The sequence below is a fragment of the Saccopteryx bilineata genome, chromosome X (assembly GCF_036850765.1).
Source record: "Saccopteryx bilineata isolate mSacBil1 chromosome X, mSacBil1_pri_phased_curated, whole genome shotgun sequence".
NCBI classification, from domain to species: Eukaryota; Metazoa; Chordata; class Mammalia; order Chiroptera; family Emballonuridae; genus Saccopteryx; species Saccopteryx bilineata.
Window position 1 is genome coordinate 25,024,395 of NC_089502.1, and position 23,528 is coordinate 25,047,922.

At 36.3% G+C, this 23,528-nt stretch overlaps 1 protein-coding gene across 5 annotated transcripts in view; it reads right to left on the reverse strand.

Moving 5' to 3' along the window:
- Positions 1-23,528, reverse strand: part of GRIA3 (glutamate ionotropic receptor AMPA type subunit 3) — a 443,444-nt gene that overhangs the window by 255,646 nt on the left and 164,270 nt on the right. The window lies entirely within an intron of this gene.

Sequence of the window (23,528 nt, forward strand, 5' to 3'; positions counted from 1 at the left end):
ATATATTACATAGAAGAAAACATATAAAGTCATGAACTTTGGCTGTAGAGAACAATTTATGAATTTGACCCCAAAGTCAAGGAAAGGAAAGGCAAAAATAAATGAATAGGATTGTATCTAACTGAATAGTTTCTGCACAGCCAAAGAAACTGGCAGCAAAACAAATAGACAGCCAACTAAATAGGAGATTATACTGGCAAACAACAGCTCCGATTAAGGGATAATATCCAAAATATATAAGGAACTCACAAAGTTCAGCAATAAACAAGCAAATAATTCAATTAAAAATTGGGGAAAAAACTTGAAATATTTCTCCGACAAGAACATACAGATATATGAAAAGATGCTCATCTTTACTAGCTGTTCAAAAAATGCAAATCAAAACTACAAAGAGATAACACCTCACACCTGTTAGATTGGCTGTTATCAACAAGACAGGTAACCATAAGTGTTGGAGAGGCTGTGGAGAAAAAGAAATCCTCATTCACTGCTGGTGGGAATGCAAATTAGTACAAATATTACTGAAGAAAATATGGTAGTTCCTCAAGAAATTAAGAATAGAATTACCATATAACCCAGAAATCCCTCTACTAGGTATCTACCCCCAGAAGTAAAAAATACTGGTACACAAAGACACATGCACCCTCATGTTTATTGCAGCATTAGTCACAGTGGTTAAGTTATGAAAGTGTCCCTTGATAGAAGGTTGGATGAAGAATATATGGTACATCTATACAATGGAATACTATTCAGCCAGAAGAAATGATGACATATGACATTTATAACAACATAGTTGGACCTTGAAAACATTAGACTGAGTGAAATAAGTAAATCATAAAAAGCTAAAAGTGTATAATTTCACACATAAGTGGTATATGAAACTGAGACTCATGAACATAGATAAAAATGAAGTGGTTACCAGGGGGCAGGTGATATGGAGCTGTGGGGGGGTAAGAAGGATGGGGGAGGGTATAAAGAGGGACAAATATGAGGTGACAAAAATGATTTGACTTTGGTTGATGGGTATACAACATAATTAACAGTTCAAATGCTATAGAAATGTTTACTGAAACATATGTTCTCTTACTGATCATTGTCAGCCTATTAAAGTTAATTTTCTAAATAAAATTAAAAAATTAAAAAAAGAATAATCCAAATAATGAAAAAGAATTATAATAAAACTCAACACCAAAAAAACAATCCAATTAAAAATGGCTAGAGGATCTGAATAGATACTTTTCCAAAGTGAACATCCAGATGGCCAATAGACATATGAAAAGATGCTGAATATCACTAATCATCAGAGAAATGCAAATTAAAATCACTGTGAGGTATCACATCATATCTGTCAAACATCAAGTGTCATTGAGGATATGGAGAAAAGGAACTCTCATGCACTATTGCTTCAAAGGCAAATTGATGCAGCCACTGTGAAAAGCAGTACGAAGAGTTCTCCAAAAATTAAAAATGGAACTGCTTTATGACCCAGTGATGCCACTTCTTGGGATATATATGAAGAAACCTGAAATACTAATTTGAAAGAATATATACACTTTTATGTTCATTGCAACATTATTTACAATAGTCAAGATATGGAAGCAGCCTAAGTGTCTATCAGTAGATGAATGGATAAAAAGCTGTGGTACATTTACACAGTGTAATACTCCTGGGCCATAGGAAATCTTCCTTTTTGTAACAGCATGGATTGGCTTGGAGAGTATTATGCTAAGTGAAATAAACCTGTCAGAAAGAGACAAGTACCATGTGATTTCAATTATGTATGTAATTTAATGAACAGACTAAACTAACAAAGAAAATAGAAACAAATTCATAGATACAGGGAACAGACTGACACCTGTCAGAGCAGAGGGTGTTTGGGAGGCTGGTTAAAAAAGGTGAAGGGATTAAACAAAGAAAAATAAATCTCATAGACACAAATAACAGCCAACACAGACAACAACCAGAGGTAAAGGAGGGTGTGGGGAGGTGGAAGAGGGTACGTGGTGGGTAAATGGTGATGGAAGGAGATTTAATTTGGGGTGGTGAACACACAATACAATATAGAGATATTGTATTATAGAATTGTACACCTGAAACCTGTATAATTTTATTGACTAATGTCACCCCAATTAATTCAATAGTATTTTAAAAAAGTAAATGTTAAAAAGTCCCCAAAACAAGGTATGACTTGGTCTAGTCTGTTTATGCATTTGTCAACTAAATAAAAACTTGTCACATAGAATAATTTGGAAAGGTCCAATTTAAACAAAATTAGCCATTTTCTTGTTTCCTATGACATAAATTGTCATTTTCTGCTTTGCTGCCACTGCTCTTGACACCATCCCACTCCTCACATCCCCTGTGCCTTTGTGCTCTGATCTGGAGTCTCAGTTTGGCTTATGTGTCCTCTCCCTTTTCTCCTTGATGCTCAACCAGGACTAACATTCCAAAAAAACCTCTCGAGACAGAAATAAAATAAATGTCCTTGTTTTTCAGTGTTTATGGTATGAAGAGCCCTCTAAAGCATGAGGCTCAAGGAAGTGGCCCCTCTTATCTAGTTTTAAAGGTGATACCAGGTGATAGAGAAGAATATTCCCTTTGGAACACTTGTGCTCAAGTCTAATGACTTACAAATGCAAAGCACCCACCCAAATCCTTATCTTATGGACATTCATACTTTTTCAGAACCAGTCCTATTTTATGCTTGGTTTTCTTGGGAATAATAGAGGGAAGAGGAATCATACCTTCCAGACTTTATCAGTTACATTTAGGGTATGCCTTAGTAAAGAAAAGAGGAAATGGGCATTACTTAGGGCAGTTTTGATAAAATAATGAAGACTGGTTCTTTAACCGAGAAGAAATGCATGCAGATGGAAATGCTAGTTATACTTACATATCTTCTGAAGAAGTACTCCCTGTGATTTATTCCTACTCTTCTGGGGTCCAGTGCATAGTTAGATTGTTTTTAGCACCATAAGTAAATGAAACTGTTAATTATAAATGATTTTTTCACCAAAAGGTAGTTTTAAGCAGCATATTTTCAATTTTTTTTGTTAGTGAATATGAATCCTCATCAGGTGGAGGAAGTATCTGTGAAATGTTTGTTATTTAACAATGCTTGTAAACAGAGCAGTTCCATGTCCCATCAGAATGCTTATTTCTTAAAACTTCTGCTTTGACTCTACTCTGATTAAAAACCTTAGTCACATGCATGGCTGATTAGTGCAGTGATTAACGAATTTGGAGTCAGATTCCCTGGGTTCAAACTCTGGCTTCACCAATTATAGATGTATGATGTCTAAGAAGTCTTCATTCTTGCATCTGTAAAATGGAGATAATAGTCTCGTGTACCTTACAGTGCTAAGATGATGATTAACTCACATGAGATATATGAACACATATATCCATGCACATTGATTAAAATAGTATCTGAACATTGCAAGTACTTAATACATATTTGTTATTGCAAATATTCAGTTGCCAGGAGCATTTGAGATCTTGTTCCCTTGCATATGTTGTCAATTTTTCTCAAATATACTTTTTTAACAACAACAAAAAAATTCAGTTGTCATATGTAGTTCAATGTTTTAGTGCCTTTTATTATTTTAAGTAATACTGAAAAATCTAGTTAATTCTCAAATAGTCCCTGAGCTAATCAGTCCATTTTTATTACCCAATGTTACACTGGATAAAAAAACAAAAGTGATCTAACATTAAAACTGTATTAGTGGGACCTGAGCATAGCTTAAGCCTTAGACCTGTTTTCATAAGAACTTGGATTAAACTGTTATCTTGGAAAAATCCATGAGAACACTGTTCTTGAGCAACAGTCCTTAAATAATAAATTTTTATGAGCACAAAAACTTACCATTCATGATCAATTAGTTATGTACCAGTCATTGAGTACCTATAGAGTGCCGAGCACTGTGCCAGGTGCTCTCCATATATTATCTTATTTGATCTTCACAACACATGACGATCAAATAAATGGAAGGTAGTGGAATGGTATTTTAGGGTGAGAAAACTGAGCCTCAAAGAAATTAAGTTACTTTTATCAATGTCATGCAACATGGATTTGATGAAGCTAGGATTTGAAGTCATGTTGACTTGATTCGCAAGTTTGTGTTCATTCAGCCATACCACAAACAAAATATTTCAAGAAGTAGAGATGCTAACCCAAACTGTCTTATGGATTGGTACGTCAGCTAAATGCTTACAAAGAACATTGAGAGTAAAGGCTAGGACAAAAGGGGAACAAAAGGGAGAGAAAAGATTGTCAGTACCACTGTGTGCTGACTGGATGGTGAGGTAAGGAGTAGACATAAGGTTATAATATTTTAACTTCACTTGACCTAGGTCTAGCTATTGACAACAGTGTGCTCCAGTGACCTTAATTGTTAGACATATGGTATTTCGGAGTGAGCACTGTCTTCTTTTTGTTATAGCCTCATACTTGAGAAGGGCCCCTAATATTGTTTCTCTTGTTTAAATTGTTATCTTTTCAAACACGATTTACTAATTGGTTGTTTTATTTTTTTTTAATGATTGTCATTGAGGTAATAGTTAGGGTTCCTCAAATGAAAGAAACTGTAGAGACTGAGCTGTAGAGACTGATTTAGGATTCTGTCCTTAAGAAGAGCTTCACATAATCTATGATAAGGTGATTTTTACCCTGGGGTATTTTTAGGAAAATCATATATATATGAATTCATATATATATGATTTTTTTTTGTTACTATTGTGTAGCACATTGAAATATATTGGTTTAGGCTCCACTCAGTTCGTATAAGCCATAATTCAAGCAGGATCTATGCTGAGATTTACTTTTGAATTATATATAGAAAAAAGAAAAGCATGGTAAAGACTGAAGGGGGTGTTTAAATCTCTTTAAGGAGTAAACATTTTAGATTTTCAATGGAGAGCCAAATTAGAAGATATCCTGAGATGACGTCAGAGTAATGGCAGGGTAGGAAGTGATACCGATAAATCTCCCCCAAAACTCAACAAGATCTTCAACCAGAAACAGAAAAACCTATACTTGGAGCCTCCAGATGCTTCGCAATACACCCGAAGGTATGGACGAGTGAAAAATTGGCTAAATATATAACCAAACCCCGAAGGAAATAGGGAGTAAAAAATGCTCCGCCTTCCTCACTAACCTAAACAGGGCGGCTTTCTCTGGTAACTGTGAATATAGAAACAGAGGAGGGCAAAGGGGGTGAATAAATCCAGGCCATGGCACAAACGGCCAAACCAGGCTGTGGCACGGAGATCCAAGCCGAGGAAAAACTGATCCTGTGGCAACTCGGGCAATACAAGCTAACACTTGCGCCAAACCCAAACAAAAAAAGACAAGCGGGGCAGCCATTTTACCTGATCTCCTGGTCGGTGCGCAGTTAGTGGGTGAGAGATTTCTTCCTAAGCCCCGGGAGTGGGTGCCTGTGTTACCCCACAGAGAGGCAGAGTCAGAGGCCTTTCTGTGGGCCGAAAGCAGAATCTCTGGGCAGCCCAAGTGCCCTGGGAAAGCCACGCATGGGAGGGAGCGAGAACTAATTCCAACAGTGGAAATTTTCCGTGCTGGTGGGGGTTTCACTCAGAGGGAAACTCGGACGGCCTCATATCCTGGTCTGCGCGTGCAGACAGTGAGTGAGAGATTCCTCCGAGTGACTCGGCAGTTGGCGCCCGTGTTATCGCACAGAGGGGCAGAGTCAGGAGCCTTTGTGTGGGCCAAAGCGGAATCTCGGGCCGCCCCAGCGCCATGCAAAAGCTGCGCACGGGGACGGAGTGAGAGCCAATTCCAACGCTGCAACTTTTCCATGCGTTTGGGGGTTTCACTCAGAGCGTGAGACTGCTGGCCGGATATCCTGGTCTGCGCACGCAGATACTGAGCGAGAGTTTCCTCCAAGCACCCTGGAAGTGGGCGCCCGCCTGTGTTACCGGACAGAGTGGCAGAGCCAGAGGTCTGTGAGTGGGCGAAAAGCCCGCCTGATTATGCTGGCAGCTCTGACTGACTGAGCCTTACCCAGAGCCCTGTGCTGAGTGGAAATAGAGTGGGGAGTTGCCAGCTCTTTGAGCCTCTTACTATCCAGGTAGAGGCAGCAGCAACCCCAAGGCCGGATTATCAGGCTACTAATTGAGGAAGAAAAGACTAGGAGAAAGGCTCCAGGAACACGGACTCTCTCACTGTCTTAGCCTATAAATGCTAATGAGCCTCAACTGCCAACGAGACTAAAACACAATACATGACATCACCATAGAGACTTATCAACTGCAAACCTCTACCTGAGCGTGCCAAAGGGGCAGAACCCGGGGTACAGAGTCACCAACCAGGAAGAGGGAGAGAAAAGAAAAAGCAAGATAACCTCTCAAAATCAAGAATAATCTGCAGATTTTATAACCTATCCCATTTTATTATATTTGTTCATTTGTTTCTCTTATCTTCATTCTTGATACTTTTTTCCTCCTCCAATTTGGCTGATTAACTCTCTGCCGGTCTTACGCTCGCCTCTCCTTGAACTACACTACCCATAAGTGTTACACCTCCCATTATCTTTTCTCTCCTCTTCCTTTCTCTCTATGAGGGTTGCACTCCAAAACCCTTAACTCTCTCTCTCTCTCTTTTTCTCTCTCTCCCCTTTCTTTTTTCTTCTTTTAGAGGTTCCCTCTTTTTTTCTCTCTCTCTCTCTTTCTTTTCTCCCTCTATATTAGTTTCTTCCTTTCTCCTTCACATCTCCTCTCATTCAAACCTCAATAACAAACAAATTATCTTATCTGGGACTCAAACTTATGTTTGTGCCATTTTGGGGGGGTTTACTTCACCTTTTTAACTCACGAGCAGTGCTCCCATCCCTGGCTCTCTATTTTATCTAGTTCTTGTTCCACTAAATACAATAGTATTTTTTTAATTTGTCCCCCCATTTTTCTGTTTTCCTCTTATTCCTCTCATCATAACTCTTAGACAACCAACACCTAAAAGCAAATCATTTTATTCTTGACCCAAATTTTTTCCTTATTTGCTTTTTCTGGGTCCATACCCCTTTTCTTCTTCTTTTTTTCCTTTTTTTGCCCCAATTCAGGCCCTCCATCACAGGCATTGTTTGTTATAATTCACAGTTCACCAAAAGATTTTCTCAAGAAAAAGGGGAGAGGAGAGGAGAGGAAAAAAGGAGGGGGGAATAATTTCCTTATTTTTATATTTTTATTTTATTTTATTTTTCTTTATTTCATTATTAATTTTTTAAAAAAATACTTTTTGATTTTTTATTTTGTTATTTTTTTAACTTTTTATTCTTTATTAAATTTCATTAATACTATCAACAAAACCACCCTCAGATGCCATTAAAAAAGAGAAAATCGAATATCATGGATACAAAAGAAAGAGAGGTAATACAGCTAGATGAGGAAAAATCTATGGAGAAAAAATTTAATATATTGGAAACCTTGGAGCTAAATGACAGAGAATTCAAGATAGAAATCCTAAACATACTCAGAGATATACAAGAAAACACAGAAAGGCAATTTAGGGAGCTCAGAAAACAACTCAATGAACACAAAGAATATATGTCCATGGAAATTGAAACTATAAAAACAAATCAAACAGAGATGAAAAACTCAATTCACGAGCTGAAAAATGAAGTAACAAGCTTAGCTAATAGAACATGTCAGATAGAAGAGAGGATTAGTGAAATAGAAGACAAACAACTTGAGGCACAACAGAGACAAGAAGAAAGAGACTCAAAAATAATAAAAAACGAGAAAGCCCTACAGGAATTGTCTGACTCCATCAGAAAGAATAACATAAGAATAATAGGTATATCAGAGGGAGAAGAGAAAGAAAATGGAATGGAGAATATACTCAAACAAATAATAGACGAGAACTTCCCAAGCCTGTGGAAAGAACTAAAGCCTCAAATTCAAGAAGCAAACAGAACACCGAATTTTCTTAACCCCAACAAACCCACTCCAAGGCACATCATAATAAAGATGACACAAACCAATGACAAAGAAAAAATTCTCAAGGCAGCCAGGGAAAAGAAGAGTACAACATATAAAGGAAGGCCTATTAGATTATCATCAGATTTCTAAGCAGAAACTCTACAGGCTAAAAGAGAGTGGACCCCAATATTTAAAGCCCTGAAAGAGAGGAACTTTCAGCCAAGAATACTATACCCATCAAAGCTATCCTTCAAGTATGAAGGAGATATAAAAACATTCACAAATACAGAAAAGATGAGAGAATTTATCAACAGAAAGCCCCCACTCCAGGAAATACTAAAGGGGGTTTTCCAACCAGATTCAAAGAACAAAAGAAAACAACACCACAAGTAACAGCTCCACCAAGAACACAATAAAACCAAACTTAAACTGTGACAACAAAGGAAAAAAAGGGGGGAGAGGATGGAGATTAACAGTAGCAAAGGACGATGAAGTGCAGAAATACTCATAAGATAGGGTACTACAATGAATATGGTAGGTACCCTTTTCATTACTTAATGCTAACCACCCTTGAAAAAACCACCACAAAAACACTTGACTTAAAAAAGGTAGCAACAGAGGAAAGAAGTATGGAACACAAACAAACAAAAACAAATGATAGAAAAACAAAAGAGAAGAATCAAACGAGATACAAAACTAACAGAAAGCAATTTATAAAATGGCAGTAGGGAACCCACAAGTGTCAATAATTACACTAAATGTAAATGGACTAAACTTACCAATAAAAAGACACAGAGTAGCAGAATGGATTAAAAAAGAAAATCCAACTATATGCTGCCTACAAGAAACACATCTAAGCAACAAGGATAAAAACAAATTCAAAGTGAAAGGCTGGAAAACAATACTCCAAGCAAATAACACCCAAAAAAAGGCAGGTGTAGCATTTCTCATATCTAATAATGCTGACTACAAGACAGAAAAAGTACTCAGAGACAAAAATGGTCATTTCATAATGATTAAGGGGAAGTTGAATCAAGAAGTCATAACAATCCTTAATATATATGCACCAAACCAAGGAGCACCAAAATATATAAGACAGCTACTTATTGACCTTAAAACAAAAACTAACAAAAATACAATCATACTTGGATACCTCAATACACCGCTGACGGCTCTAGATCGGTCATCCAAACAGAGAATCAACAAAGACATAGTGGCCTTAAACAAAATACTAGAACACCTGGATATGATAGACATCTACAGGACAGTTCATCCCAAAGCGACAGAGTATACATTTTTCTCTAGTGTACATGGAACATTCTCAAGAATTGACCATATGTTGGGCCACAAAGACAATATCAGCAAATTTAGAAAAATTGAAATTGTACCAAGCATAATTTCTGATCATAAAGCCTTGAAACTAGAATTCAACTGCAAAAAGAGGGGGAAAAACCCACAAAAATGTGGAAACTAAACAACATACTTCTAAAAATGAATGGGTCAAAGAAGAAATAAGCGCAGAGATCAAAAGATATATACAGACAAATGAAAATGAAAATACGACATATCAGAATCTCTGGGATGCAGCAAAAGCAGTCATAAGAGGAAAGCTCATATCACTTCAGGCCTATATGAACAAACAAGAGAGAGCCGAAGTAAACCACTTAACTTCACACCTTAAGGAACTAGAAAAAGAAGAACAAAGACAACCCAAAACCAGCCGAAGAAAGGAGATAATAAAAATCAGAGCAGAAATAAATGAAATAGAGAGCAGAAAAACTATAGAAATAAATCAATAAAACAAGGAGGTGGTTCTTTGAAAAGATCAACAAAATTGACAAACCCTTGGCAAGACTCACCAAGAAAAAAAGGCACAGGACTGAAATAAATAAAATCCAAAATGAAAAAGGAGAGATCACCACAGACATCATAGATATACAAAGAATTATTGTAGAATACTATGAAAAATTATATGCCACCAAATACAACAAACTAGAAGAAATGGATAAATTCCTAAAACAATACAACCTTCTTAGACTGAGTCATGAAGAAGCAGAAAGCCTAAACAGACCAAAAAGCAGGGAGGAAATAGAAAAAACTATTAAAAACCTCCCCAAAAATAAAAGTCCAGGCCCAGACGGTTATACTAGTGAATTCTATCAAACATTCAAAGAAGACTTGGTTCCAATTCTACTGAAAGTCTTCCAAAAAATTGAAGAAGAAGCAATACTTCCAAACACATTTTATGAGGCCAACATAACCCTCATACCAAAACCTGGCAAGGATGGCACAAAGAAAGAAAACTACAGACCAATATCTCTAATGAATACAGATGCTAAAATACTAAACAAAATACTGGCAAACCGAATACAACAACATATTAAAAAAATAATACATCATGATCAAGTGGGATTCATCCCAGAATCTCAAGGATGGTTCAACATACGCAAAACGGTTAACGTAATACACCATATCAACAAAACAAAGAACAAAAACCACATGATCTTATCAATAGATGCAGAAAAGTCTTTTGATAAAATACAACACAAATTTATGTTTAAGACTCTCAACAAAATGGGTATAGAAGGAAAGTATCTCAACATGATAAAGGCCATATATGATAAACCATCAGCCAACATCCTATTAAATGGCATAAAACTGAGGACTTTCTACCTCAAATCAGGAACAAGACAGGGTTGTCCACTCTCTCCACTCTTATTAAACGTGGTGCTAGAAGTTCTGGCCAGAGCAATCAGACAGGACAAAGAAATAAAAGGCATCCATATCGGAAAAGAAGAAGTAAAGCTATCACTTTTTGCTGATGATATGATCCTATACATCGAAAACCTGAAGGACTCCACAAAAAGATTATTAGAAACAATAAACCAATACAGTAAGGTCGCAGGATACAAAATTAACATACAAAAGTCCATAGCCTTTCTATATGCCAACAATGAAATATTAGAAAACGAACTCAAAAAAATAATCCCCTTCACGATTGCAACAAAAAAAATAAAATACCTAGGAATAAACATAACAAAGAACGTAAAGGACCTATATAATGAAAATTACAAAGCATTGTTAAGGGAAATCGAAAAAGATACAATGAGATGGAAAAATATTCCTTGTTCTTGGATAGGAAGAATAAATATAATCAAAATGGCCATATTACCCAAAGCAATATACAAATTTAATGCAATTCCCATCAAAATCCCTATGAGATTTTTTAAAGAAATGGAACAAAAAATAATCAGATTTATATGGAACTATAAAAAACCCTGAATAGCAAAACAATCCTAAGGAAAAAGAATGAAGCTGGGGGCATTACAATACCTGACTTTAAACTATATTACAGGGCCACGATAATCAAAACAGCATGGTATTGGCAGAAAAATAGACACTCAGACCAATGAAACAGAATAGAAAGCCCAGAAATAAAACCACATATATATGGTCAAATAATCTTTGATAAAGGGGCCAACAACACACAATGGAGAAAAGAAAGCCTCTTCAACAAATGGTCTTGGGAAAACTGGAAAGCCACATGCAAAAGAATGATACTCGACTACAGCCTGTCCCCGTATACTAAAATTAATTCAAAATGGATCAAAGACCTAAATATAAGACCTGAAACAATAAAGTACATAGAAGAAGACATAGGTACTAAAATCATGGACCTGGGTTTTAAAGAACATTTTATGAACTTGACTCCAATGGCAAGAGAAGTGAAGGCAAAGAAAAATGAATGGGACTACATCAGAATAAAAAGTTTTTGCTCAGCAAGAGAAACGGATATAAAAATAAACAGACAGCCAACTAAATGGGAAATGATATTTTCAAACAACAGCTCAGATAAGGGCCTAATATCCAAAATTTACAAAGAACTCATAAAACTCAACAACAAACAAACAAACAATCCAATAAAAATGGGAAGAGGACATGAACAGACACTTCTCCCAGGAAGAGATACAAATGGCCAACAGATATATGAAAAGATGCTCAGCTTCATTAGTTATTAGAGAAATGCAAATCAAAACTACAATGAAATACCACCTCACTCCTGTTAGATTAGCTATTTTCAACAAGACGGGTAATAGTAAATGTTGGAGAGGCTGTGGAGAAAAAGGAACCCTCATTCACTGTTGGTGGAACTGTAAAGTAGTACAACCATTATGGAGGAAAGTATGATGGTTCCTCAAAAAACTGCAAATAGAACTACCTTATAACCCAGCAATCCCTCTACTGGGTATATACCCCCAAACCTCAGAAACATTGATACGTGAGGACACATCTAGCCCCATGTTCATTGCAGCACTGTTCATAGTGGCCAAGACATGGAAACAACCAAAAAGCCCTTCAATAGAAGACTGGATAAAGAAGATGTGGCACATATACACTATGGAATACTACTCAGCCATAAGAAATGATGACATCAGATCATTTACAGCAAAATGGTGGGATCTTGATAACATTATAAGGAGTGAAATAAGTAAATCAGAAAAAAACAAGAACTACATGATTCCATACATTCGTGGAACATAAAAATGAGACTAAGAGACATGGACAAGAGTGTGGTGGTTACCAAGGGTGGGGGGAGGGAAGACATGGGAGGGAGGGAGGGAGGGAGAGAGTTAGGGGGAGGGGAAGGGGCACAGAGAACTAGATAGAGGGTGGCGGAGGACAATCTGACTTTGGATGAGGGGTTTGCAACATAATTTAATGACAAAATAACCTAGACATGTTTTCTTTGAATATATGTACCCTGATTTATTAATGTCATCCCATTACCATTAATAAAAATTTATTATAAAAAAAAAAGGAAAAAAAAATTAACTTGGCATATGACATAGGATGTTCTGAATTTATTCCTATTTTATGTAAAATCCACTATTTCATAATAAAATACGTACTAACTGAAAAAAAAACAGAGAGAAGAAGAAAAAGACTCAAAAATAATAAAAAACGAGAAAGCCCTACAGGAATTGTCTGACTCCATCAAAAAGAATAACATAAGAATAATAGGTATATCAGAGGGAGAAGAGAGAGAAAATGGAATGGAGAACATACTCAAACAAATAATAGATGAGAACTTCCCAAGCCTGTGGAATGAACTAAAGCCTCAAGTTCAAGAAGCAAACAGAACTCCGAGTTTTCTTAACCCCAACAAACCTACTCCAAGGCATATCATAATGAAATTGACACAAACCAACAGTGAAGAAAAAATTCTCAAGGCAGCCAGGGAAAAGAAGAATACAACATATAAAGGAAGGCCCATTAGATTATCATCAGATTTCTCAGCTGAAACTCTACAAGCTAAAAGAGAGTGGACCCCAATATTTAAAGTCCTGAAAGAGAGAAACTTTCAGCCACGAATACTATACCCATCAAAGCTATCCTCCAAATATGAAGGAGAAATAAAAACATTCACAGATACAGAAAAGATGAGGGAATTTATCATCAGAAAACCCCCACTCCAGGAATTACTAAAGGGGGTTCTCCAATCAGATACAAAGAACAACAACAAAAAAAAACAGAGCCACAAGTAAAAGCTCCAAGAAGAACACAATAAAACCAAATTTAAACTGTGACAACAACAAAAAGAAAGAGGGGGAGAAGATGGAGATTAACAGTAGCAAAGGACGATGGAGTGCAAAAGTACTCACAAAATAGTTCACTACAATGAACAGGGTAGAGATCCTTTTCATTACTCAAAGGTAACCACCATTGAAAAAACCACCACAGAAGCACATGAGATAAAAAAGATAGCAACAGAGGAAAGATGTATGGAATGCAACCAAATAAAAACAAAAGATAGACAAACAAAAAAAAAGGATCAAACAAGACACAAAACTAACAGAAAACAAGATATAAAATGGCAATAGGGAACTCACAAGTATCAATAATTACACTAAACGTAAATGGATTAAACTCACCAATAAAAAGGCACAGAGTAGCAGAATGGATTAAAAAAGAAAATCCAACTGTATGCTGCCTACAGGAAACTCATCTAAGTAACAAGGATAAAAACAAATTCAAAGTGAAAGGCTGGAAAACAATACTCCAAGCAAATAACATCCAAAAAAAAGCAGGTGTAGCAATACTCATATCGGATAATGCTGACTACAAGACAGGAAAAGTATTCAGGGACAAAAATGTCCATTTCATAATGGCTAAGGGGACACTGAATCAAGAAGACATAAAAATTCTTAATATATATGCACCAAACCAAGGAGCACCAAAATATATAAGACAGCTACTTATTGATCTTAAAACAAAAACTGACAAAAATACAATCATACTTGGAGACCTCAATACACCACTGACGTCTCTAGATCGGTCATCCAAACAGAGAATCAACAAAGACATAGTGGCATTAAACAAAACACTAGAACACCTGGATATGATAGACATCTACAGGACATTTCATCCCAAAGTGACTGAGTACACATTTTTCTCCAGTGTACATGGATCATTCTCAAGAATTGACCATATGTTGGGCCACAAAAACACCATCAGCAAATTCAGTAAAATAGAAGTTGTACGAAGCATATTTTCTGATCATAAAGCCTTCAAACTAGAATTCAACTGCAAAAAAGAGGAAAAAAATCCCACAAAAATGTGAAAACTAAACAACATACTTTTAAAAAATAAATGGGTCAAAGAAGAAATAAGTGCAGAGATCAAAAGATATATACAGACTAATGAAAATGACAATACGACATATCAGAATCTATGGGATGCAGCAAAAGCAGTCATAAGCGGGAACTTCATATCACTTCAGGCGTATATGAACAAACAAGAGAGAGCCCAAGTAAACCACTTAACTTCACACCTTAAGGAACTAGAAAAAGAAGAACAAAGACAACCCAAAACCAGCCGAAGAAAGGAGATAATAAAAATCAGAGCAGAAATAAATGAATTAGAGAACAGAAAAACTATAGAAAAAATTAATAGAACAAGGCGCTGGTTCTTTGAAAAGATCAACAAAATTGACAAACCCTTGGCAAGACTTACCAAGGAAAAAAGAGAAAGAACTCATATAAACAAAATCCAAAATGAAAGAGGAGAGATCACCACGGACACCGTAGATATACAAAGAATTATTGTAGAATACTATGAAAAACTTTATGCCACTAAATTCAACAACCTAGAAGAAATGGATAAATTCCTAGAACAGTACAACCTTCCTAGACTGAGTCAAGAAGAAGCAGAAAGCCTAAACAGACCTATCAGTAGAGAAGGAATTGAAAAAACCATTAAAAACCTTCCCAAAAATAAAAGTCCAGGCCCTGACGGCTATACCAGCAAATTTTATCAAACATTCAAAGAAGACTTGGTTCCTATTCTACTCAAAGTCTTCCAAAGAATTGAAGAAGAAGCAATACTTCCAAACACATTTTATGAGGCCAACATAACCCTCATACCAAAACCAGGCAAGGATGGCACAAAGAAAGAAAACTACAGACCAATATCTCTAATGAATACAGATGCTAAAATACTAAACAAAATACTGGCAAATCGAATACAACAACATATTAAAAAAATAATACATCATGATCAAGTGGGATTCATCCCAGAATCTCAAGGATGGTTCAACATACGCAAAACGGTTAACGTAATACACCATATCAACAAAACAAAGAACAAAAACCACATGATCTTATCAATAGATGCAGAAAAGGCTTTCGATAAAATACAACACAATTTTATGTTTAAGACTCTCAACAAAATGGGTATAGAAGGAAAATATCTCAACATGATAAAGGCCATATATAATAAACCATCAGCTAACATCATATTAAATGGCACTAAACTGAAGGCTTTCCCCCTTAAATCAGGAACAAGACAGGGTTGTCCACTCTCTCCACTCTTATTTAATGTAGTACTAGAGGGTCTAGCCAGAGCAATCAGACAAGACAAAGAAATAAAAGGCATCCATATCGGAAAAGACGAAGTAAAGGTATCACTTTTTGCAGATGATATGATCCTATACATCGAAAACCCCAAAGAATCCACAAAAAGACTACTAGAAACAATAAGCCAATACAGTAAGGTCGCAGGATACAAAATTAATATACAGAAGTCAATAGTCTTTCTATATGCCAACAATGAAACATTTGAGAATGAACTCAAAAGAATAATCCCCTTCACGATTGCTACAAAAAAAATAAAATACTTAGGAATAAACATAACAAAGAATGTAAAGGACTTAAATAATGAAAACTATAAACCATTGTTAAGGGAAATCAAAAAAGATATAATGAGATGGAAGAATATACCTTGTTCTTTGCTAGGAAGAATAAATATAATCAAGATGGCTATATTACCCAAAGCAATATACAAATTTAATGCAATTTCCATCAAACTTCCAATGACATTTTTTAAAGAAATAGAGCAATAAATCATCAGATTTATGTGGAACTAAAAAACCCCGAATAGACAAAGCAATCCTAAAGAAAAAGAATGAAGCTGGGGGCATTACAATACCTGACTTCAAACTATATTATAGGGCCACGACAATCAAAACAGCATGGTATTGGCAGAAAAATAGACACTCAGACCAATGGAACAGAATAGAAAGTCCAGAAATAAAACCACATATACATAGTCAAATAATTTTTGATAAAGGGGCCAACAACACACAATGGAGAAAAGAAAGCCTCTTCAATAAATGGTGCTGGGAAAACTGGAAAGCCACATATAAAAGAATGAAACTGGACTACAGTCTCTCCCCTGTACAAAAATTAACTCAAAATGGATCAAAGATCTGAACATAAGACCTGAAACAATTAAGTACATAGAAGAAGACATAGGGTCTCAACTCATGGACCTGGGTTTTAAAGAGCATTTTATGAATTTGACTCCACAGGCAAGAGAAGTGAAGGCAAAAATTAATGAATGGGACTACATCAGACTAAGAAGTTTTTGCTTAGCAAGAGAAACTGAGAACAAAATAAACAGAAAGCCAACTAAATGGGAAATGATATTTTCAAACAACAGCTCAGATAAGGGCCTAATATCCAAAATATACAAAGAACTCATAAAACTCAACAACAAACAAACAAACAATCCAATAAAAAAATGGGAAGAGGATATGAACAGACACTTCTCCCAGGAAGAAATACAAATGGCCAACAGATATATGAAAAGATGCTCATCTTCTTTAGCTATCAGAGAAATGCAAATCAAAACGGCAATGAGATACCACCTCACACCTGTTCGATTAGCTATTATTAGCAAGACAGGTAATAGCAAATGTTGGAGAGGCTGTGGAGAAAAAGGAACCCTCATACACTGTTGGTGGGAATGTAAAGTAGTACAACCATTATGGAAGAAAGTATGGTGGTTCCTCAAAAAACTGAAAATAGAACTACCTTATAACCCAGCAATCCCTCTACTTGGTACATACCCCCAAAACTCAGAAACATTGATACGTAAAGACACATGTAGCCCCATGTTTATTGCAGCATTGTTCACAGTGGCCAGGACATGGAAACAACCAAAAATCCCATCAATAGATGACTGGATAAAGAAGATGTGGCACATATACACTATGGAATACTACTCAGCCATAAGATATGATGACATCGGAGTATTTACAGCAAAATGGTGGGATCTTGATAACATGATACGAAGCGAAATAAGTAAATCAGAAAAAAACAGGAACTGCATTATTCCATACGTAGGTGGGACATAAAAGTGAAACTAAGAGACATTGATAAGAGTGTGGTGGTTACGGAGGGGAGGGGGGAATGGGAGAGGGAAAGGGGGAGGGGGAGGGGCACAAAGAAAACAAGATAGAAGGTGACAGAGGACAATCTGACTTTGGGTGATGGGTATGCAACATAATTGAACGACAAGATAACCTGGACTTGTTATCTTTGTATATATGTATCCTGATTTATTGATGTCACCCCATTAAAAAAATAAAATTATTTAAAAGAAAAAAAAGAAGATATCTTTATCTATTCATTGAAATGAGTCTTCTATAAGGGTAGTTACTAGTCAACAAAGGATTAACTTGGAATATTTGTACATCCTTGAAAACAATCTTAAAACTATTCTATATTTGAGTTTTCATTAATTCAATATGGTCTCACTTTCATATAGACTTAGCTGGTGAGATTTTATTTTCTTCTAGTTTCCCCTCTCCTTATACTGAGCCCTACACACACACACACACACACACACACACACACACACACACATACGGTATATATATATATACACCATATTTCCTCATGTATAAGACACACCTTTTTTTCGAAAAAATTTGGGGTCTAAAAACTGGGTGCGTCTTATATAGTGGTTGTAGATTTATTTTTACTTGCATTTCCTGCTATTCCGCGCTTGTTTTTGCACTCATTGTTGAAGATAGTGATTCCTCAGCAGACACAGATGAGGACAAGCTGATGGATGGAAGTTTTGGCAGTGATAAGGAGTTGTATAAATTTTATGATGAATAAAACTTGAGTTTAATAATTTTATGTGACTTATTTTTCAAAATTTGAGCCCCCAAATTAAGGTGCCTCTTATACATGGGAGTGTCTTATACATGGAGAAATATGGTACATTTCTTTTTTTCTTTTTCTTAAGAGAGGCAGGAACATTGAGCTGCTCCTATATGTGCCTGGACCTGGGAGTCAAACTGGTAACTTCTGCAGTCAGAATGATGCTCTAACATCTTATTCATCCTGCCAGGGCTTAATTTTTATTGATTTTTCAGAGAGACAGAGATGAAGGGAGGGAGGGATGTGGGGAAGGGAAGCATCCATTTCTTGTTCCACTAAGTCATGCACTTGTTGGTTGCTTCCTATTTGTTCCCAGACTGAGGATTGCATCTACAACCTTGTTGTTTCAGGATGATGCTCTTAACTGATTGAGCTAATAGGTCAGGGCTGTAATGAGTCCTTTCTAATGCTGACTCTTTCTCTAGTCAAGTTAATTTGCTCTGGTATTGTCCTTAAGCATACACAACAGTTGGTCAGTGCCCTCTTTATGATAGCTCTTTATACTTGAGGAGAGTGATTAAAAGTGCCTCTTGCCTCTTTTTCACTAGGCTAAACAATCTCAACTCATTTAAACTTTCCTCATAGGCCCTATTTTCTAATGCATTAATCCTTTTCTTTTTTTCCCTGCTTTTCTCTGGATCATCTCCAAAGCTTTGCAATTGTTTTAAGAAGTAACCTGATGAGTGGGCCTAATTTAGGGTTTGACATTGGCTAAATAATAAATGACTTAGAAATTAAGAAAGGTGGTTCAGTTTAGGTGCAAGAGCACTGGACTAGCAGTCAGAAGGCTTGAGTTCTGTTCTTACTCTGCCACTTACTAGGTTTGAATAGAAAGCCACATTTGGGCAAATCATCTAAATGCCCCTAAGCATCAATTTATCATATGTTATTCTGGAATAAGTATATCTGCCCTGCCTGCCTCACACAGTGAGGCTCAAATGAAATAAATCAATGTGAAAACACTTTGTTTAACATCAAAGAACTATACAAATACTATTTGCTGGGCACCTCCCTCCCTCCCTCCCTCCCTCCCTCCCTCCCTCCTTCCTTCCTTCCTTCCTTCCTTCCTTCCTTCCTTCCTTCCTTCCTTCCTTCCTTCCTTCCTTCCTTCCTTCCTTCCTTCCTTCCTTCCTTCCTTCCTTCCTTCCTTCCTTCCTTCCAGAATAGGGGAGATAGTGAGACATGTGCCCCAACTGGAATCCATTCGGAAACCTCATCTGAGTAAAATGCTTGAATCAACTGAGCTATTTTTAGCATCACAGGCTGACTCACTTGAACCAACCAAGCTATCCTCAGCACCCGGGGCCAATGCTGAAACCAATTGAGCCACTGGCTGCAGGAGAGAAAGAGGAAAATAAGAGGGAGAGGGAGAGGGAGAGGGAGAGGGAGAGGGAGAGGGAGAGAAGCAGATCATCACTTCTCTTGTGTGCCCTGACCAGGACTCAGACCCAGGATATCCATGTGTTGGGCTGACACTCTATCCACTGAGACAACTGACCAGAGCCTGGACACTTTTGCTAAATGCTTTGCATATATCAGTTCATTAAGGTATAGATACCATTCCAATTTTACAATCAGGAAATGGAGGCACAGAGAGTTAAGTAACTTGCCCCAGGTCACACAGCTAGAAAGTGACAAAATCCATGCAGACTAGCCTCTGTGTCCATGCTCTAAAACTATATGCTATGCTGCTTCTCCAATTAAACATTAATGTATAACAGATCCATTCATTTTATGGGGTCTGACCTTCCAAAGCAGTCCACAGATATATGCTACTGGGGTGGAAAATATATTCAATTATAGTAGATAACTCTATGAGAGGCAACCTTTTTAAAAGTTAATGTTTGGATTGTTCATTGATTTAAGGCAGCTGTCCACCACTGACGAGCACCTCACCAATGCAGTACTGATAGGAATGCTATATCAGGTCAGGTCAATGGTTCATTCACCCTAGTACACATACATTTTCCAGCAGAAAGTGCTCTTAATTCTTAGATATAGAATTTACAGTTTCTTAATATTCTTTGTGAGCCCAGACAACCCTTCATGCTTTCATTTGTCTCTAGCTCTGTCCTTTTGTATGTTAATTCTTATAGCTGTAAATTTTAAATACTTTATTTACAGATTAACTGTTAAGGAGAAATATTAAAGACAGATTAGTACCTAATGGAGTTTTTGTTTCTGCTGTAGTGTTAAAGGTTGAAAGAGATAAAAAAGAGCCTTTGAAAGAAATGTTGAAAGTAATTTAATTTACCCCATGAGTGTCTGAACATTCACAAGAAAAATTAGAGGCTATATCATGAAACTGGAGGTTGTGCTATATAATACTATATTGATGACCGGCTTATATTGGAAAAGTTATACCATATTGAAGTCTTTTCGTTATTACTGATTGGATATAGTGTACAATATGAACTTACTTTATGTCAAAATCTGATCTAGAGAAAATAAGGTTATAGTGGTGTAACAGGCTCTTTTATCTCAAATAGTGGTGTTAAGAGTCATTTTGTAGGAGGCAATAGAAGTTTCCTTCCATGAAAATGACGCCCACACAAAAGCTGAAAACCCCTTTGGAAAATGGGGGCATTTTCTATGGAGGACTGGATACAGATTGAGTTATAAATATTATCATTCCAACCCTTAATCTGTATAGTGAATTATGATAAGTTTGCTAAGAATGGTTAGAAATCAATGAGAAAGTGGTATTTCGAAATCTTAATATAAAATTTACTTCAAAAAATGTTTTCTCTAAAGAAATATGTTGAATTTGTTACTTAATTTAAACAATTTGTTTAATGAGAAATTTATTTTATACAAAAAAATCTAAACTTTGGCAAGTTTGTAATATCATTAGAATAGGTTAGAGCAGAGAGACACCATCTTAAACCTTTGAGAAAAATGTGCTTTAATAATTGTATCATGTGGCTACAGGCACTGTTTTGCCCCTTGAGGGAAGTATAGGAAAGTCATAGTGAAATTTGTTGGAATGTGCTTATTCAAATTCATCCACCCATTCATCTATCCATCTAACTCTATGAGCTAGGTACTCTATTGGTCACTGGTAATAGAACAGTGAACAGGGCAAACATGGCCCTTACCTCAAAGTAATATGGCCCAGTAGAAATTCCTTAAATGGTAGAGAAAACAATTATGAGTTGTTTTATGACAATTTCTTGAAAAGCAGAAAAATAAGTAAAATTAACTCTCTAGCCTTACCTGGATATTGCTAAATGCTTTCTTTGAACAATGCTCCCGAATAATTGTATGGAAAGTATTTTAAGGGAAATTGTGAGTTTGCATATAGGCAAATGAAAGATAGAAAGTGAGTCATGAAAAAAGATAACAGGGTTTTCAAAAAATGTTATTTTAGTTTTCCTGGAAGTGTTTTAGTAATAATGATTATTTTTTTCCACAACATTTTATGCCTTTTGAAGCAATTATACCAACCATGTGAGGTAGAGCAAATTTTATTTTCCCCATTATGTAGATAAGGCAGCTGAGGCATTGATATTTAAGTGCCCAAGATCCCACAGCTATATAGAATTCAGAGTTCTACCCAGTGCTTTTTTTATTCCATTATGCTGAAAAATTCCAGACTATAGTATAAGGTCCAATAAAACTCAAAAGATTTAACAAAATATAAGATACTCAGGAAGGCGAAGTCACTAGTACAAAAGAAGAAATACAAAGTACAGCAAGGAGGATGTTCCTCTGCTTTAGGCTATTAAGTAGGTCACCCACTAAAAGGCTATTTTGGTAAAAAGTTTTAGAGGGCATGTAGTACATACACTAACATCACTGACCTGATTCTTCACTTTCAAGATCTAAGAAAATCAAAGGCAGGGTTTTGTTTTGTTTTGTTTTTTGTTTTTTTTGTTTTTTTGGAAGGGAGGGGTAGGTCATTTGGATAGCTCAAGAGAATATTGGGAAGTTTGATTTAGCCAGGTTAGTGCTCTAGATTTTCTGAGTTGTGATTCACTAGAGGTGATGCCGTTTTCAAGAAGGTGACAGCTTTATATCTCTACAATGCAAAGCCAGCAGTTTCTCATATTCTTTCTTTCTTTCTCTTTCTTTCTTTCTTTCTTTCTTTCTTTCTTTCTTTCTTTCTTTCTTTCTTTCTTTCTTTCTTTCTTTCTTTCCTTACCTCCTTCCCTCCCTCCCTCCTTCCCTCCCTCCCTCCCTCTTTCCTTCCTTCCTTCCTTCCTTCCTTCCTTCCTTCCTTCCTTCCTTCCTTCCTTCCTTCCTTCCTTCCTTCCTTCCTTCTTTATTTCTTCTTCCTTTATTTCTTTCTATCATCTCTTTTTTTCTCTCCCTTCCTCCCTCCTCTTTCCTCTCCTCTCTTTACCTTCCTTCCCTTCCTTTTCCTTACCTTTTTTTTTTGCATTCTCTTCCTTATAAATTGTTAACATTTAATTTTTTATAAAACAGCTCTCCCAGGCAATTGGCTGCTCACTATAATTTCAATCTCTGAATCTGTTTTGGCTCCCAGGTATACTGGGATGAAATTAGAATGGAAATATTTCCCTTCTAGTTTTGTTCATGGCAGCATAGGCATTTTGTTATTAACTGGCAATAAAACTACTAAGGAAAATAATAAACTTTTACCACATTTCAATTTGACTCTTTATTCTAGTGTATCCATCTAGCTTAGGGTGAAACATTTCTTCCAATATTTTTAATTTTAATTTTAAATATCCAAGCTTAATAATAAATACGTTTTGCCCATTGAATAATATTTTCCCCTAGTCTAAATCCTTTAAATCTTTTTCACTTTGTTCACATTTTAAAAACCATGAACTTTTTTTTCTCACATGTTATCTTAAAAATTGGTCTTAAATTACATATACTACCCCAAGGGATATCCCGCAAAAACATCCACAAATTTTGGAACCTAGTGAATACTGTCCTGACACTTTGCAATTAGGCCCCTGAAACAAAGACCCTACCCTTCTGACCTGCCTGATTTCTTGTCTGTTCTCTGCCAGAAGGATGGATGGTATGGGAAAGAAAGGAGATTACTTTGAAAGAGTCAACTATTTATGAAACAGGGGTGTGGAAGGGTGTGTTTATCTGATAGGTAGC